Source organism: Mirounga angustirostris, unplaced genomic scaffold, assembly GCF_029215605.1.
Source record: "Mirounga angustirostris isolate CCGP_5_RB_7025 unplaced genomic scaffold, mMirAng1.0.hap1 SCAF_9, whole genome shotgun sequence".
NCBI classification, from domain to species: Eukaryota; Metazoa; Chordata; class Mammalia; order Carnivora; family Phocidae; genus Mirounga; species Mirounga angustirostris.
The window spans coordinates 95456768-95475810 of record NW_026991717.1 but is presented as its reverse complement, the minus strand read 5'-3'; positions in this window follow the sequence as shown (position 1 = coordinate 95475810).

The window sequence follows — 19043 nt, the reverse complement described above, 5'->3', positions numbered from 1 at the left end:
ATTAACCATACTGAGATCTAACTGTGAAAGAAAATTAGGGGAACTAGTCAAACAACGTTGCTGAAGGGCAGAAAATGTTTGAACTTGCTGCTTTTTTCTCCTCGGTATGTATACAATGGGAGTAAGATATTTTTGCCCCAAGCTGAATGGCAGTTTACCTATGTGATGGGGTTGTTGGTGGGGGAGTGTGGGGTGAGGCGTGGGGGTGTGTGTGGTGTTCTTCAGTCTTTCTCCAACACTGTGGAACACCTTCTTTTCTAAGTTTACATTTTTAACTGACTGACACAGGGAAGCCAAAAACCAGCCCCCTTGCCTCAAGCTGGAACACTCTAGGGTACAAGTCACGCTCCTGAGCTTCTGTGGTCAGGCTACAGCTGATGTGCGGGGACCCAGGCACTGTTTAAAATACTTTATAGATTTACTTATTTAGTCTTCACAACAATGCTGTGAGTCAGGTCCTGCTTTAATTCCATTTTAAGGATGAGGAAACTGAGACACAAGGAGGTCAAGAAAGTTGCCAAAGATCACAGAACTGATAAATGACAGAAGTGGAATTCTTTTTTTTTTTTTTTTTTAAGATTTAACAATTTATTTTAGAGAGGGAGTGTCAGGGGGAAGGGCAGAGGGGAAAGGAAGAGAGAGTCTTCAGCAGGCTCCACACTGAGTGCAGAGCCAGAGGTGGGGCTCAATCTCACGACCCTGAGCTGAAACCAAGAATTGGATGCTTAATCAGCTGTGCCACACAGGTGGCCCCAGAAGTGGAATTCGATCCTAGGCCTCTGGCTCCAGAAGCCAAGCTCTTACTCCAGAGGCCGTATGCATTCTTAGTGGTTGTATTCACCTGTAGGCAGAGACGTTTCAATGGCATCGAATCTACAAAGGTGTGTGTGTGTGTGTATGTATTCGTGGTGGTGTTGGCAAGTGTGTGATGACAGTAAATTACAAGTCAATGATATTTGAGGAGCTTTACGTTTTTGAAGAAAATTGGAGCAGAATTTAAGGTTATCAACAGATAGGTATTACAAGTCCTTCAGTCTAACAGTCTTTAAATCTCTCCTCTTTAAGGTCAAAGCCCTGTGTACTAATCCCTTATGAAGAACAGCAGTCTGATTTAGTTTCATACCCTTTGACAGAGCCACCCATCACTGTATACCACCTGCCTGATATGGAAAAGATTAACTTTGATCTGATGAGCTGTATTTTATAAATAGAATTAATCACTGGCTGCAGGGAGATGAGGTCATCAGATTTACACTGAAGTTCTAATGCCGAGCAGACATCAAAGCCACATCTGCTCAGCTCCTGTTCAAAGGATAAACCTTCTCTTCTCTGTGGAGGTGCTTGGTACTGGCTCCTCAAACAAGAGCATCCTTTCTGGGCTGCAATCTTGCTGCTCTGTGCATTCATTTTGGAATGGATAGAGAACCTGATAGAGTAAAAGGTGTGTTTTCTTTCCATTATTGGTGTCCTCTCAAAGCTCCATTTTCTGCCAGTCTTTGAGCATGATGTGTTTTTTCTTAGATGTCTTTGACACCTCTAGTCTTCTGCCATTGTAGTTTGTTTTGCATGAATTTGCTCCTACCCATTGCTTTCCTCATCCATGAGAGGAGGGGAAATCATTTTCCTGTCCATATTTTGTCCTCTCTCTGGGCCCCTCCACATGGACATGGTAAGGAACAGATAAGCTGTCCCAAGGCAGGGAAGCCCCATTTCTGGGGCCTTAAGAAGCAGTTTAGTAGCTATTATATTTTCCTCTGTTGACACTGAAAAGTTTCCACCTCAGAGGCATTGACCTCCATGTTACAAATCCTCTTTTGGATCTGAGATTTCTTGCTATAACACACACGTATTGTGTGGAACCCCAATACCGTTAGAAAAAATGGCTATAGTTACTCCTGTATCTTCCCTTCACTGTTTTCAACACTACAGGCAAACTTGGTTCATGGCTGGTCAGTAATATGTATTTAAGATGCAGTTTCTTCCTGGAATATGTTGAGTTTGGGGCACCATTCAAAACTGGATTGATTTCAGGGCACTCAGTGCTCGCTTCGGCAGCACATATACTAAAATTGATTTCAGGGCACTCAGGATTTCAGAACCTTCTAGGGCAGAACTCAGAGAACCTTTCTGATCTGTGCTCTCATTGAGCACTCTCTAGCGCACCTTAGGGTCTCTTAAACATGGACAAGCTTGTAAGGAGACCTAGCATTTTGTGGCAGAGAAAAGCTGGAAGGGTCAGGAAAAAATCCTTTTGGTATAGCTTCGGACTAGAATAGTCTCCTGAGACCAAAAGCACTGACGACCAAACCCCTAAAGCTTGTTTGGGTGATAGCTGGCCTTATGCACAGGGGCCATCAATGCTCGACGCTGCTTGGGGTGTACCGTTGGAGAAGGAAGGGCTTACTGGACAGTCAAGAATTCTAGATGTGTCCCAGCCCTGAGTCTGCGGTTAACACCTTCACCACATAGCCACGTGAGAGCACTCGAGTATCACGAGGCAAAGCTTTCCCGAAGAATTCACCGGTGGAGGTGCCAGTGAGCAGTCCCAGTGAGGGTCTCACCCGGGAGGCTATGCATCTGCAGACCCAGAGGAGACAAAATGGTGAAGAAGTGTGTTAGTTCAGGCCCCCCAAGAAGCAGATTACAAGACAGGATGCAGTGTGACAGGGTTGTATTAGAGGGACCCTTGAGAAAGTAAGGAGGGAACTGGGAGAGGCAGGGGAGCTGATGGACTATCATGGGCCTTGGGAAGGAAAGTTGGGTGGAAGCATCACATTTATTTGATCTAAGAAATGTTTGTGAGGCCTTTGGGGGAGTTCTGGAATCAAAGGTGCCCGTTGGAGAGGTCCTGTGTCTCCCACGAATGGGTCTGCCTCCCTATCCTTGTGGCCCCAGGTATCCACTGGGAGCAGCCCAGGAAGCAAGGCCTTGCTGTAGCACCGTGATGGATTTTGGAACACAACAGCTGGGGGTCTAGGTCAATTACAGTCCTTGTAGGTAGAGGCGGGAAGCATCCCCTCAGCTGCTACAGTCAAGGACTCCACATTGGATCAGGCACACGGGCGCCCAGATGGAAGCAGAACTGTCGCTATGGAAGAGGGGAAGAGAGGTGCTAGGTTTCTGAGCACAATGGCTCTTCCTGTTCTCTCCAGTGAAAGAGAAGGCAGTCTCATCTCTCCAAAATGTCTGCTTTGAGACAGAAGGAGGAAGAAGCAGCACTGGATGCTGACCTCTGGCAAATGGTGAAGAGGCGAGGAACCTACTGTGGAAGGGGGAGCTTTCTCCCAGCCCCCAGCATGGAGCCAGCAGAGAGAAACCGCACTGCACTGCCAGCAAAGGGCCGGGTCGCCACAAGGGGAGTGACAGCCACAGCGGAGAAGAGGATGGCTGGAGAAGGTGACTTTTGCGGTGGCAGTGCCATGTTGCGGCTCCACAGTGACCAAAAATGTGGAGCAGGAGCACTGATCCGAGGTCAAGTCAAGGAGAGTGGTGATGACAGGGGCTGGGTGTGAGTCAGGGAAGAGAGTGGATTGGGAGCTCAGGGTTCTAACAGTACCACAGCTGGGGAGTCTCTTAGAGGTGGCTGGTGTTCCTAACATTATGAACAGGCACCTGTCATAGTGCAAATGCCAACAAAAGAAGGGTTTCCTTTCGCTTTCCTCTTCAAGCACAAGTCAAGGATGATGAAACCGAATGGCGTCGGAAAAGGATATAGAGCAACGATGCCGTTGGAAATAGTCTGACTTGCATAGCAGAAAACTCTCAGTGAATACAGGCAGCAGGTAAATAATTTTCCTATCCTGGTTTGACAGGAACATGGAGTGTGTTGAGCAAGAACTGGCTTTTCAGAATAAAATGCTCCTAGTCATTGGCTGACAGCCTTGTATGTATGTATGTATGTATGTGCACAAACCACGCTTAGTCAAATAAAGGGGAACTAGCCAAATTAGCAGGACCTGGGTTCTCATTCCTGGAATTTGCTAGCAGGAGGGTATCAATCAGGCTTACGGAATTAGCATTTTCCTGATAGCAGTGCACAAAGCCTTTTAATGACGACTTTGGAGTCTCTGAGTTTAGGCTCTTGACTGCCGGTTCCTAAGCAACAGAGAGATTGGCAGAGAATGTGTTTTGATGTATCATTAAATAAAGGCTGCACAATGCTGAAAACTGTGGGCAGAAATTGGGATAATCGTATTTATTTTTTGGTGTATTATGTTAAAAAATAAACAAAAATCCTTAATGCCCTAGAAACTGTGCTCTCACTTGCTCTCCCTCTCTGTCTCTGTCTCTCTCTTGTTTTGAGCAATACCACTTCTTTTTCTCATTTCCCCCCCTGCAACTTAAGCACAGCATTTATCTTTTTTATGGACAGTATTTCAAGTCCCCCCTCCCCCCCCCGCTCTGTTCAATCATAGAAAACTTGGATCACACACTGTAACAGACAGAAGGGATCCGAGGGATCTTTTAGCAAACGCCCCCATCTTCTTTTTATAGAAACCATGGTTCAGAGAGGGGAAGGGACTGCCTCAATCTGACTTGTCTCTAAGTGCTCAGATTAATTATCGCTTCCTCCGTGAAGCCTCCCCTGATGCCACAGGGGTATTACAGCACCTCGTTTGAAAGGATACGCTCCACTCACTACACTCCATTCAGTTGTTAGGATGTTGTATTGTGGTTGTTTACCTGTTTGTCTCTTTCACAAGTTCCATACTGCCTCTCTTGTTCATTGTCCCACACCTGGAGCCTGATGCGGTACCAGACTTGCACTGGATACTCAATAGATGTGTAGTGAATGAATTGTCCGAGGCCACCCACACACCCAGTTACTGAAAAACGGGCTAAGACCCAGGTTTACTGTCTTCTAGTTTAGTGTTATTCCTTGCCCTACTGCAAACATTACAGTGATATGGAGAAAATGAACACATTTAGAGGACCCCAGCATGCAAAGTCTTCCTGCTGCTCTCATTCAAGGTGAGTGGATCATAAGGACGACCAAATCTGACTACTAGCTGTAGCCACCTGTATCTCTGCCATGGGCCCATCCACTTTACGTCTGAGATGCTAATGGGATGCGTCGGGCGCGACCTCAGATCATCCCACTTTCCTCCCTCACATGGAACAAATGAACAAAGCACCTATTCTACAGGTGCTGAGCTCCCTCTGGTGATTTACTAGTTAACAGAAACAAACCAGGGTTCATACTCACATGGACAGGACATCTAAACACAGGCACTGCTGGCCCCTCACACCCCTACTCCACATCACATATTAGCTTTCCAGTTCTCTAATTATCCAGGTCTCCAAGATTTATGAGGCAGATATCTCTAGTATGATGCTTTCGTCCTACACATTTTCTTTCTTCATTAATCTAACTCTGATGAAGCCTTCTGTACCCAGAAATGACAGCCAAGTTACTCCTCTTTACATCCTGTTTGAAAGGTTTCATTACCTTCCTCGCTGACTTCCTCACCTCCCCTTCATTTCCTAATCATCTACGTTCTGGCTTCTGCTCCTCATCTTCCCAACCCACCTTCCATTGGCCTCCACTTCAATATTTCAGGAAACTTCCATATCAAAATCTCCAATGATTTCTAATTGCCAAATACAGTAGATAAAATTTAAATATTCATTGTACTTACCTCCTCTGTGGCATAGTAGACCCTTGACCCTTGGGTGAGATATGTTCCAGAACATTATGCACCCTAGATTCTCGAGTTATCACTATAGCCTGCAATGCCATGATAACTTGCAATAGATTGCTGCTAAAGGATTTTGCTGATTCAGATTCCTAATGTCCTTGACAGGTAATGTGTCCTTGACAGTAAGGAGAAGCAAGTGAAGCCGCTTAGAGAGGTGGGTGCTCCCTGCTAAGGGATGTGCTCTCCACACCAGTTGAGAACTCAGGCTTGTGTCCTCACTAAGATTTCAAATTGTTACTTGTCATGGAACTTGGGTTTGGTTAAATAATTGAAACTCAGCTACATATGCCAGAAGCTACCTTACTATTGCTTAATCTGTCTTTAAAACCCTTTTCTTCTTTGGCTTTGGCTCACTTGATCTCTGTTTCTCCAGAGTCTTTGTGATGGATTCCTTTCCTTGGGCCCACCCCTTAAGTATTGGTCTTAGGCGGAGTACTGATCCCAGATAATTTCCTTTTCACTGAATAAATTCTCTTGTGCCAATGGGTTTGGCCACTTCATATTTTCCGTATATTTAGCTTCTAATACTGGATGGCTTAACACATAAATGTACTGGGAAGTCACCAATGTGCCTTCTGTGTTATACTGACATCATCCCCTCCTGCATTTGTGCTGGTTATTGTCCATCTGTCTCCGGAGATCTATACTCATTCCTGCCCTGCTCCGTGCTCTGAAAGCTGACCTCTATGGCTTGTATCACCTGGGGTTCCTTACTGTTTGGCCAGGAAGAGGCACTGGCTAGAGATCAGAGGGCAGAAGAAGAGAGGTCATGCATCTATTGCCCTCACTCCTTCCCTGGCCGTGGCTATAGTCCTGTGTAGCCATACATAGCTTTTGCTAGGTGGTTGCTCTTCCATGGCTCCCGTTTTCAATGGGCTAAAATACCATGGTTTGTCTCTGATCGCTGTTGCCAGCCCCTGGTTGCTTCACCATTCTCTTTGTTGGCTCCTTGATCAGGCCCGAGTCTCTGTTGATACTCCCTTCATTTTTAATCTCTTCAGTTAAACTACTCTGAATGTGCCGTCTGTTTCCTGTGGGTCCCTGAGTGATGCAGAGCTAATTCACCTTACGGAAACAGGCATGAAACCATTTCCTATCCTTCCTCAACTACCTTAGCTATTTTTCATATTAACAACTGCAATCTCAGTTATACGGAATCTAAGGAGTAGTGGACGTCTTGTGCAAGGAGAGAGCTCAGAGACTAGGGCCCCGTGTAGCCTCACGACTAAGGTTTTGAGGAAACAGTGAAGTAGATAATGAGTCTTCTCTCTCCTTTCTCTTCATTATATGTTTTTTGTAGTGGCACCAACATGAACTATCTAAAATTCGAGTCTGATCAGGTTATTCTCCCTAAATTCCTTCAATGGCTCCCTGGTATCCATAGAATAAAATTTAAACTCCTTAGTGTGCTACATAATTCCTTCATGTTTTGGCTTTTACTTACCTTTCTCTGGCATCATCTCCTGCCAACCCCTGAATGAGTCCCAGTGGCCCCTTAGATGCACCATACCATATATGTGGCTCAGTACTTTCCTCTCCCTAGATTCTCTTCCTTTGTTTTCTATCTTGCTTAATGACACCATTGATCATTCAAATCCTAAAAGCCACAATAGAATTTTTATTTTATCTCCCTCAACTCCAGCAGGTAGGGACTTACCAAATGCTACCTCTGAGAGGGACTTAGCTTCATACTTTACTAGAAAAGCCACTCCATGTGATTTTTTTAGTTCCACATACCCAGAGGGGATTGGACTAGAGGGGGGAGGTGATACATCCAATAGCCCAGGATCCTGAAGACATACGTCAGTGAAAGCAATAGAAGTTTCCAAGTAACCTATTCTCTCTAGCTTTTCCTTGGCTCTTTTTACTATGTCTTCATTTCTTTTAGAAATAGATTTTCCCTTCACAGTGTATGCTCCAATAATGCTGTAATAGAGATGGAGAAAGTTTCCATGACTATGAGGGTTTCCATAGCAGAGCCACCATCTAGTGGCCTTGGAAGAAAATAGGAATAATTAAGAATTCAGAGGCAGTTCACCATCAGATTACAAATTTGGCAGTTTTAATTTTGGAATTAAAACAGCTAGATTGTGTTCATTTAAATTTTTTTTATATTGACATAACAGATGTCTTCCCCAGGGAACATTCTTAGCAATTAAAATATATAAATACATTATACACACACATCCAGTATTCCGCAGCATTATTGTTTTTATGTCACCAGCCAGAGGGAATTACAAAATGGTAATATTAGAAGACCTCTTAAATGTTCCTTGAACAGATCCTGATTCCAGAAAAAAAAACAAACAATACCCTGAAATACCAAAACAGATGGTTGTCTTAATCTAAACCAATTGAAAGGAGAAAGTCTATAGTTTCCTTTACCAACTCATATTAGGTTCCACAAAAAGTGACTGGAATTTCTACAGAGAGAGAACAGTCTTACATACAAAATTGTTGAGGCTTTGTTGTGGGGAGAGATGAAGGGGAAAGATTAGTGTATTGATAAGCTAGCTGTATATTTAGTATGTTTGATTTTATTTTGACTTGGAATTTTGAAATTGACTTAAGTATCCGAAATTAGTCAGGGGTTCAGCCAGGAGAACAGAATAGAACTATTAATGTATTCCAAGTATGGAGGCTTTGGCTTTTATCCATGGGATTGCAGGTTTACAGTAGTTGAAAAGGCAAGAGAAGCAAAGAAACAGGAAGTCACCAACGATGATGTAGCTACTGACTGTTTCCCAGGGGTCTCCCAGCAACTTCTGTGAATCTCAAGGACTCTAGAAAGCTCTTCCCACCATCTCAGCTGTCTACTGCCCACTCTCTGGGCTGCCTTCCACAGCCTGGAAGCTGCTACGGACCTCACATGTGTCTACCTGAAGCTGTCTGGGAATAATGGCCTTTCCTCACCTCCTGCCTTCTGTCTCCCACATCAGGGGGCCCACACAGCTAGTTCTCAGCCAGAACCAGGTAGGGACGGGGATTCTAAGAAGGCTGTGCCTGGCTTCCCCTCCCCAATGCAGAGGAGGCTAGAGACGGAGGTACACTGATGTTAAAAGGGCGACATATCCTCCGTGATAAAAGTGGAAAAACTTCATATTTAGCAGCACATTGCAAATGGCATTGGAAAATCTTTAAAATATTTTCATTAATTTTTATTGGCAAGAAGGAAAAATGCCTAATGGAAAGAGGATGGTCTTTGGACTTGACAGACCAGGGTTTAGATGCTAGGTCTACTACACTGAGCTCTGTGATCTTGAGTAAGTCATTCTAGCATTTGAAGCCTTTGTGCTTTTTGTTTTTTGTTTTTTTATCCATAGAAATGTGGATTATGATGTCCGTTTTGGAGTAATGCTTTGAGAAGTAAATGAAATAATCTCTGAAAGTGTTTATCTGGCACCACAGCCCTGACATATAATAAGCAGTCAGTAGATGTTAACTCTGTAAGAAACGGAAACTGGGGACTGGCATTCGGGGGGCTCTAGGAGATTGTTTCCATGCCTTGATCAAATTACAGTGTTGTTGCTACATTTGTAATGGCCTGACTTTCCCTTGTAGTACATTACTTACAACTTTCAGTATCGATAAGCTTTTCTCTCTTAATGTATTTCTTTTGCAATTTTCTCTCCCAGAAAGAGCAGTACAAGGAGGGCAGTGAGGTTTGGAAACCTTGCCGGAAATTGGCTACGTCTCCCTGAACAATTAAGTTACTTTCTCAAAGCCTCAATCTCCTTATGTGTAAAATGATGAGCTTAAAGTGTGGGGAGGGGAAGAAGGGATGACTGAGCTTGTTTGATTTGTTTTAACTCATTTTCTCAACATTTCCTTGCCTCTTATGCTTAAGTCACTGTGTTAGATGCTATGGGGGGGAGGGGTGATTAAAAAAGAGGCAGATAAAAATGTGGCCCCTGCCATTCAGGGCAATATAATCCAGGAAAATAAAAAATGCCAATGAGAGACACATAAAATATGGTAGACTTGGAGCTTCTGGTCTGAAGTTATAAGGTTTTATTGTGGTGGGTGATAAATCCATTAAATGTATCGGAAGCTCCACGGAGAGGGAGGCAAGGGTTACCTCTTTTAAAAAATATTCCAGTTGTTCCGTAAGGTGTTGCTTTCCATTGAGAAGAGAAGGCGCTCAGAAGTATAAATGATTGGTTGAGTTCTAAGGCATCCTAATGTTCACAATTTGGCACATATTCTCTGAGCATCTGTGCTAGAGTAGGTCCTGTGTTGAGATGTGGGTATAAAGACAAACTACTTTATCTGCCCTCAAGGAGTTTCCATTTTGGCTGTTTGGACACAACTTTTACATAATTGGCGTATATTGGTTATCAAGAGAGTTGCTAGTAGGGCTGGAAATACGTCCGCCCCTCTTTGCCATTACATTACAGTTTAGCTCATTTTAGCTTTCTCTAAAATTTTGCCTTGGACAAAACTCATTCCAACCTTTTACAGGCTTTTGATTTAGGAATAGATGGTGTTGCTTTTTCTACTATTCCACAAAATTAAATTCACAGAGTGTAATTTTGTGTACTGGATACACCAGTCATCATTAATAAAATGTTTATTAAGGAAGCAATTTAGAAAGCAAGGCTGGTCTCAATTTAAATGCAGTTTTAACTGTGAAAACTTATACATACGTAATTGAAATTAAGTTATGCGAAGAAAAATAGGTAAGTTGGATGCTGGTCAATTGAGGCTAGGTCAGTGTTTCAGAATGTATTAAAAAAATTAAAAAAAAAACAACCCTCAGGGTGCCTGGGTGGCTCAGATAGTTAAGCGTCTGCCTTCGGCTTGGGTCATCATCCCGGGGTCCTGGGATCGAGTCCCGCATCAGGCTCCCTGCTCCTCGGGGAGCCTGCTTCTCCATCTGCCTCTGCCTCTCTCTCTCTCTGTCATGAATAAATAAATAAAATCTTAAAAAATAATAAAAAAATAAAAAAACCCCTCAAAGAAACAAACTGCCAGTTTACTATCACAGTAATTGCAGCTGTTGCCAATCCACCTCTCCCCACCCCCAACAGGAGCATGTTTCATATTCAGACAAGTCCCTGTTTCAAAGATTTGCAGCTACGCAAACACTAATGGATGGGCAGTAAGATATACAGTGGGGGAACTAGTTGAAGGCTTAAAGGACGCTAGTCATTAGTCCCTGACTTCTCATATCCCAACGAGCTGATCTTGCCTTTTTGCAAATCCTGTTGTGAAACAGCATTTTATTAATTACGTGGCATCCTGTTTCTCGTTACTGTAGTACTCGGTACTATTTCATTTTCGAAAGCAACATGGCTATAGCTGTTGCAGATGATCTGTAACATCGTTGTATATTGCTCAGGACATGCTTTATAATGAGGACAGGAATTTTCAATTTGGGTGTCACATATTAAAATGGGTTTTCTTTACTACATTAAGCTGCCCTGGTACTATCAACCATTCCACTTCCATTATCGCCAAATGAATCTAAAGTTTCTTTGTATTGAGATCTACAGAGATTTGTTGCAGAGTAAAGGAAATTTTGGAACTAGAAAGGACAAATCCCTTTGATATCTAATGTCTAAAATATCTTGCCTAACCTGGTCATTTTACGGGGAGGGTGGTAAGTGAGACCAATAGATGGTAGAAAGTGAGGTCAACAGATGTTAAACCACTTTGCTTTCCTGTTTAAAAATCCTTTCCAGGCTTTCCATTTTTGTCAGGTTCAATGCCCAACATCTTGGCACAGTCTTCCTTTGTCTGAGTCTGGTTTCTTTCTCCACCCTCATCTCCTACCGTTCCCCTACCCACCTCCCACCCCCAAGAATCCTCAAAATCTAGCCTTAGTGAAGCGCTTGCATGTTTTTGAGGATGTCTCTCCTCTGTCTGGAATGCTCCTCTTTTTTCTTTATCTACTTTGCTTATAGACACAGCTCGAGTAACAACTCTTTTGGGCAGCCTTCCCTGACCAGCTTGGTAGAATTAATTGAAAAATGCAAAATTTTAACCAGACATGCTTTCTAATGTCCCACCATATTAGCCTAGCACGTGATGTGATATAGTAGAATTTATCCAGGCCAGTTAAAAGACTCCCACAGCCTCTTCTACAGGCCTATAATATTATGCTTATTGATCTCTAGTGCAATTTCTATGTACTGGTTTGTCTGTCCCTGCATTTGTCTTTAACATCTATGTCTCCAGTGCCTAGCACAGGTCTTGGCACAGAATAAGATCTAACAGCTAACATTTGCTGAATATCACTATATGCCAGGTACTTTACTAAGTCCTTTGCATGTATTAACTTATTTAGTTATTACTCTGTGAGTTAAGAGCTATCATGATCCCCATTGCACAAATGAGGAGTCAGAATGATAGGAAGTTCACTTCATTTCCCAAGGTTACTTAGTAATTAACAGTATCAGGATCTGAGTGATATGGTCCCAGGGCTCATGCTTTTAACCATGATGTGTATTGTCTCCTTTGTGGATGGTAGATTCTCAAAAATATCTGCTGGATGAACAACAGTATAATTAATCAGTGCTATATATTTGTTAGTAACAAAGTTCACACAAATCCAGGGAACCTCCTTTAAGACCGGCCTGCTTTATGCTTCATGAATCAAAGCACAGTACAGAAAGTACTTTAGGCTGAGACACCTGCATTCTGGTTAAGTCTTGCTACCAATATGCTATGTGACTTTAGGTAAGTAAATTTATGTATCCAGGCCTTGGTTTTCACATGTATGAAATAAATTGAACTCAATAAATGCCAGGGAAACGGCCAAGTCTAGCTTTCTAATTCCTGAGTATAATACCATTTGCCTCCAAAATATAATGAAAATAGATATTTTAGATGCTGTTACCAAATATTTCAGAATTAGCGCATGTACTTTATGAATAATCCTGCCATGAATAAATGAAATCCTGCTCATGAATGAAATAAAATGAGTCTGCTTTACCAATTCTTGTGTCCTTGGGAAACCCACTTGATCTCATCAATTCATAACGTCCTTTTCTATGAAATGAGGATAATAACAGTATTTACCTCAGAGGATTATTGTGAGGATAAAATGATGCATGTATTATGGGTTGAATTGTATCCATCCTTAAGTTTTGTATTTTGAAGTTCTAAACTTCAGTAGCACAGAATGTGACCTTTTTGGGGAGAGTGTTACAGAGGTAATCAGGCTATAATGAAGTCATTATAAAATTATTTTAACTAGAGTTTTTCCTAGATAAGCTTCAGAGTTCAATTATATACAATTTGTGGGAAAAATTCTTCTATGGACTTTGGCTGGAAGATGAAATAATGTAGACTTTGCCTTCAAACCACCCACATTTCAATGGAGAGGAAGAGATATAGACCAATGTGCTACCACTGTTGGTTATTTATTCTATAGTCATTCTCCCTTCTTCAGCTTACAGAATCCCAATTTTGTTCATGTGGCAATTTGTCAAGCCCTAGATGATGAATTGTGATTGGTTGAAGACAGTAATGGCATTCTGATTTTTGTAGCCCAGAGCATCCTAACTCACATGACCAGTAAAAGTATAAAAAAGGAGAATTAAAGAGAATGCAGAAGTAAGCTAAATCTACAAGGTTAATATTAAGAAGATGTAGTTAACCCTCTTTTGGAGGATAAACAAAGGCTTTTGGAGGCATTGTCACTGAACTTGATTTTGAACAATGAAAGTTTTCCCAGTGGAAGAGAGTAAGGGATTCATTCTGAGTAGTCAGGACGATGTGTGGAAGGTCAGGAATGAGTGAGGCTCTTCGATGTTTGAAAAACTAACTGTAAAGCAATTTTTTGGTGCTGGAATTTATAACTATGTTCTTCTGCTACCCATTCCGTATTCCCTTTGCCTTCAGTAAGCACTTCAGCTAATTGTGGTTCTTTACCTGTTGGAGAGACTAAAACCTTCATTCCTGTTCTGGGCCCTTAGTAGTGCTACTTGGTTTGGGTTGTTGTAGTTTTCCTTTGACTTTAATCACAGGGACTTGGTAATACTAGGTGATGGGTATTAAAGACGGCACTGGGTGTTATACGCAAACAATGAATCATAGAACACTACATCAAAAACTAATAATGTAATTTATGGTGATTAACATAACATAATAAAAGAAACAACAACAACAACAACAAAATACTAGGAGATGCTGTAAGTGATCGCCCATATTCCAGACATACTCTTCCTTACCTCCACTGTGAAGTAGTAGTCCAGTTCCCTCTTGGTAGTGGGAATCAATCATCCCAGCCAACACGGTAACTCCTTATTTTGCCTATTAATTCAGGGGAATGAGGAATCCAAAGTAGCCAGACAGTGGTCTTAGCTTCCAATTTAATAGAATTATTGTTGTGTCTCTGGTGGAAGCATTCTTCCCTTTGGAATTAAGACCTCTAGGCCAGCAGGTCATAAGATTGCGAGAATAGGAAGCAAAAATTTTGCTAGTGAGTTACTAGAGGTAACAGTGAGTGGTGCTACTCCCATTTCCATCCCTTGATTTCTGGATGTGTGAATCCTGGCTATGGGGGAAATAGCACCATATAGTGTATGCTGATTCTGGGCATCTACAGCTTTCTGGAGAACCTTGCCTCTGACTTGCAAGGTATTGCCACCCAGCTAGCGCTGAAACTGAGCTTTTAAAAGGCCGTTCCACAGTTCTGTCAAACCAGCTACTTTAGAGTGCTGAAGAACATGGTAAGACTAGTGACATCGATGAGCATGGGCCCATTGCTATACTTCTTTTGCTATGAGGTGAGTTCCTTGTTCAGAAGTAGTGCTGTATGGAATTCCATGATGGTGGATACGCATTCTGTAAAGCCCACAGACAGCAGTTTTGGGAAAAGGATCACACACAAAGAAGGCAAATTTATATCCAGAGTAAGTGTCTATTCCAGTAAGAAATAAACTTCCATGAAAGAAGCGGTCCAGTGTCATCAACCTGTCACCAGGTTGGCTGGTGACATTCCACCCTTTGGAATGGTGCCATGTTGGAGACTCAGTGTTAGTCTTTGCTGCTGGAAGATAGGACAGAGGTTGGCCCTGGTGAGTGGAAGTCCCTGTTGCTGAGCCCATGCATAACTTCCATCCCTGCCACCATGATCACTTTGCTCCTGCATCCATCGAGCCATGACAGGGGTGGCTAGGGAAAGAGGCTGACTGGTATCCACAGAACAGGTCTTCTATCTACTTGTTTATTAAAATCCTCCTTGAAAGCAGTTACTCTTTGGTGAACATTCACATGGGACGTGCATATCTTTATGTCTTTTGTCTTTTGCCCATTCAGAGAGGTTTCCACATACCTCTTTCTAAATTTCCTCACCCATTTTCTCGTCATGTTATTTCTAGGTCCCTGCCCATCCAGCCAAACTATTGGTCCCAACCCATGAATTGGTATATATTGCACATCTGGCCATTTCTGTTGCCAAGAAAAGTAAAGAACCAAGTACACTGCTTGAAGTTCTGCCCTTTCACCACTGTCCTCCAGAGGTGTCCCAGAAATGGGCTGTCGTGCTGCAGCATCCAATTTAGGGTGGTGCCTGCATAGTGTGCAGACCCATCTGTAAACCAGGCCCAAGCCTTCTCTTTTGTCAAGTAATTATAGGGAATTCCTCCTGAAGCCTTCTAGGCAGGCTGGGAGAGAGAAGAGGTAACAATGTAGTGAGAGCCACTTCTTTGTGCCTTCAGAGCTGACTCACGTCTGATCTAATATATATCAGTTCCACTTGATAGAATGCCTAAGTTCATAGCTTGTTGGGTCAGATACCACCCAGTTCATGATGCACAGGTTGCATGGTAACCTGGTTAAATGTTCAGTTTCTACTAACACCGAGTAGCCGGCCAATAGCTGGCTACTGCGAATGGTTAGTCTCAGAAGATGGCAGAGCTTTGCTCTAAAATCCAAAGGGGCTGTTCTATGATTCACCTACAGGGGCCTGCCAAAGCCTCCAAAGAGCACCCCTGACCACCACTGCCACTTTAAGCACTGTAGGATTTGTTGGATCACAGGGCTCAAGTGACTGAGCAGCCCGCAAGGTAGCCTACACGTGTTGCAGAGCTTTCTCTTATTTTATGTGTTGCTCAAAACTAGCACCTTTTCAGGTGACTTGGTAAATGGGTCAGAGTAACACACCCAAATGAAGAATATGTTGTCTCCCAAATCCAAAAAGTAACACTAGGCATTGTGCCTCTTTCTTGGTGGTAGGAGTGGTCAGATGCAACAATTTATCCTTCACCTTTGAAGGGTATCTCAATATGCCTCACACTACTATGCCCCTAGAAATTTTGCTGAGGTAGAAACCCCTGAACTTTTGTTGAATTTATTCCTTGTCCTCTGGCACACATATGTCTTACCAAAATGTCTGGAATAGTTGCTGCTTTTTGCTCACCAGGTCAAGTCAGTATAATATTACTATAACAGACCGGTGTGATATCATGTGGAAGAAAAAGGCAATCGAGATCCCTACAAGCTGATTATAACACGGGGCTGGATAGTTAATATACCTTTGCAGTAGGGCAGTGAATGTGTATTACCATTCTTTCTAGCTAAAAGCAAACAGCTTCTGGTGGTCTTTATTAAGAGGTATGAAGAAAAATGTGTTGCCAGATCAATAGCTGCATACCTGTGTACCGGCCTCCCTTTCACTGAAGGGGTACTGGATCAGTAAACTGGCTCAAGTGTGGGAATTGAGGGACCATTCCTTTCTGTTTTTATGATTCAGGTAAGGCTTTTGTTCAGTTGGCCTAGTAGTTTTGTTTATACAAATGAAGTAAGAATTTAGTAGGCTTCCTACCTATTTCACTTCTAGGGACACCATAATCAACCAGCGAGTACCATAGATCTGCAAAAGTCATACTATTCTGATTGCTGCTTTGATCCTGCTGTCCATTACAGGAACCACATTTACCTTGCCTTTGAAGATTAAGGGCTGCCACTCAGCCCCTGTCACCCCAGAATCCCATTACTCCCATTGCATTTATGTTTCCTAATTTAGCAACTGTAATTCGCACTATAAGATCTGGGCTACCGTGAAAAGTCATCACAGAACTTTTCAAGGATGCCACGCCTCCAATTACAAATTTATTCCTCATAGTAGTGGTGAAAGATATTTCTGGACCCTCCTAGTGGGGTGAGTAGGTCTTAAATGACAAATCCACTGTAAGCCTTTGAAGATCTTCCTCTACATTCAACCAAGACAGGTCTGGTATTTCTAACTTGCTCATCATGAGCCACTTTCTGGTCCATATTTCAGCCAACCAACCAAACAAAATATTAGAGCCCTTCCTAATACCTCAAACTGCTTTCAACATTAAACACAGAATCTTTGCTTAGTGAGCCCATATCCATAAGTTTGGCATGATCCAATTTTATGTTCCTCCCATCATTATCCCACAACCTTTATATCTGTTCCCTCACATGTTCCCCAGATTTCTGTCTATATAAAGTAGAAAACTCAAGTAGTTCTCTGGGAGTGTAATGCACTTCCTAAAAGTGTACTTCACCTTTAGGACCTGCTGGGATTTGTGTGTAGTTGGAGGTCTAGAAGCAAAGATGCTTGGGGGGGTGGGTGGGTCCTGGGGAGAATCAGCATTGTCTTGCATGGTAACTGCCTCAGAGGAGGCTGTTCCATTTTCCTCAGTCCATGCAGGGTTAATCCCCTCAGAGTGGCATGGAAAGACTGGTAGACATCACTGTGAGTTGAAGGATCCGCCACTACTGGGTGAGGGGAGGTTACTTCTACTGGGGATGAGGGTGCTGATTCCCCTGGCAAAGACTCAACAGAATTTGGGGGCTCAGTGTCCCCAGCTTCATCGGGGACTTTCCAAATGTCTACAATCTGGCTTATGGGATCCCACTCTTTCCCAGCCAATGCCCTCGCTTTAACAGTAGGCACCCTATGGGGCAGGTTCGACTTGCATTGTGATTCAGCCCCTTCGCAGGATGAAGTTTTGCATTTGATGAGCAGCAGTTTCAGCCCTGTGCGTACAGGAGATACGGATCTATTTCAGGGCACACACACAAGCTCTGAGGCCATTTATGCGGCACATGAGTTGGGAATTAGAATCTCTGAGCTTATCCTTTTCTTTCACTGTTTTGTCCAACGATATTAGGAGCAACTGACCATCATTATATTTGTTAGTTTTCCAAAAATGTTCAAAAGTATCATATACAGAGTCACCCAGCTTCTTGCTTCTTATAAGTGGTTAAGAGTATCCAATGCAGATATTTTGCGTATCTCTCTAAATACTTGATGCATGGACTATCAGTACTTTCTTTATTACTGGAAATACATTCATTAGTGTCTTTAAATCTAATCAGATTCGAGAGTCAATTCCAGGAACCCCAGAACCACTTCAGAAAACTCATCTTTAACATTCTATTCCTCTAGAATTACTCTTGGTACCAAAATTTGTATTAGGATTTTCCAGAGAAACACAGCCAAAAAGGTATATGATTTATTATAAGGAATTGGCTCACATGATTATGGAGGCTGAGAAGTCCCCAGATCTGAAATTGGCAAGCTGGAGACCCAGAACAGCTAATGGTGTCGTTCCCGTCAGAGTCTGAAGGCCTGAGAACCGGGATTGCTGATGGTATGAGTTCTGGTTCAAGTAGGAGTCTAAAGGCAAAAGATCAATGCCCACTTTGAAGACAGACAGATAAAACAACTTATCATCTACTCAGCCTTTTTGTTATGTTCAGGCCTCAACAAGTTGGATGAAAGCCACTCACATTGGGGAGGGCAATCTGCTTTATTCAGTTGACTGATTCAAATGTTACTGTCATCCAGAAACACTCACAGGTACACCCAGCATAATATTTAAGTAAATATCTGGGTACACATAGCCCAGCCACGTCTCTGTGCCACACACTCTTCCACACAATGGGGAAGAATAAAACAGATAAAATTCGGGGCGCCTGGGTGGCTCAGTTGGTTAAGCGACTGCCTTCGGCTCAGGTCATGATCCTGGAGTCCCGGGATCGAGTCCCGCATTGGGCTCCCTGCTCGGCAGGGAGTCTGCTTCTCCCTCTGACCCTCCCCCCTCTCATGCTCTCTCTCAAATAAATAAATAAAAAATCTTTAAAAAAAAAAAACAGATAAAATTCCCTGCCCTCCTTGACTTTACATACTGGAGAGAGACAAATAATAAAGAAAATAAGAATGAAGAACAGGGATTTTCCTGACTTCGGCAACTAGGTTGTGTGGTGACCTGCCATTACCTAACAAGGTAGGAGGGAGCTCAGAATCTGGAAGGACATCCCCCAGCCCCATCTTTTTCCCTTACCTCTTTTCAACTGTCATATTCCTGCGTGTCCAGGGCCCCACTCCCTGCTATGCTCTGTTGTTATCATGCATGTTTA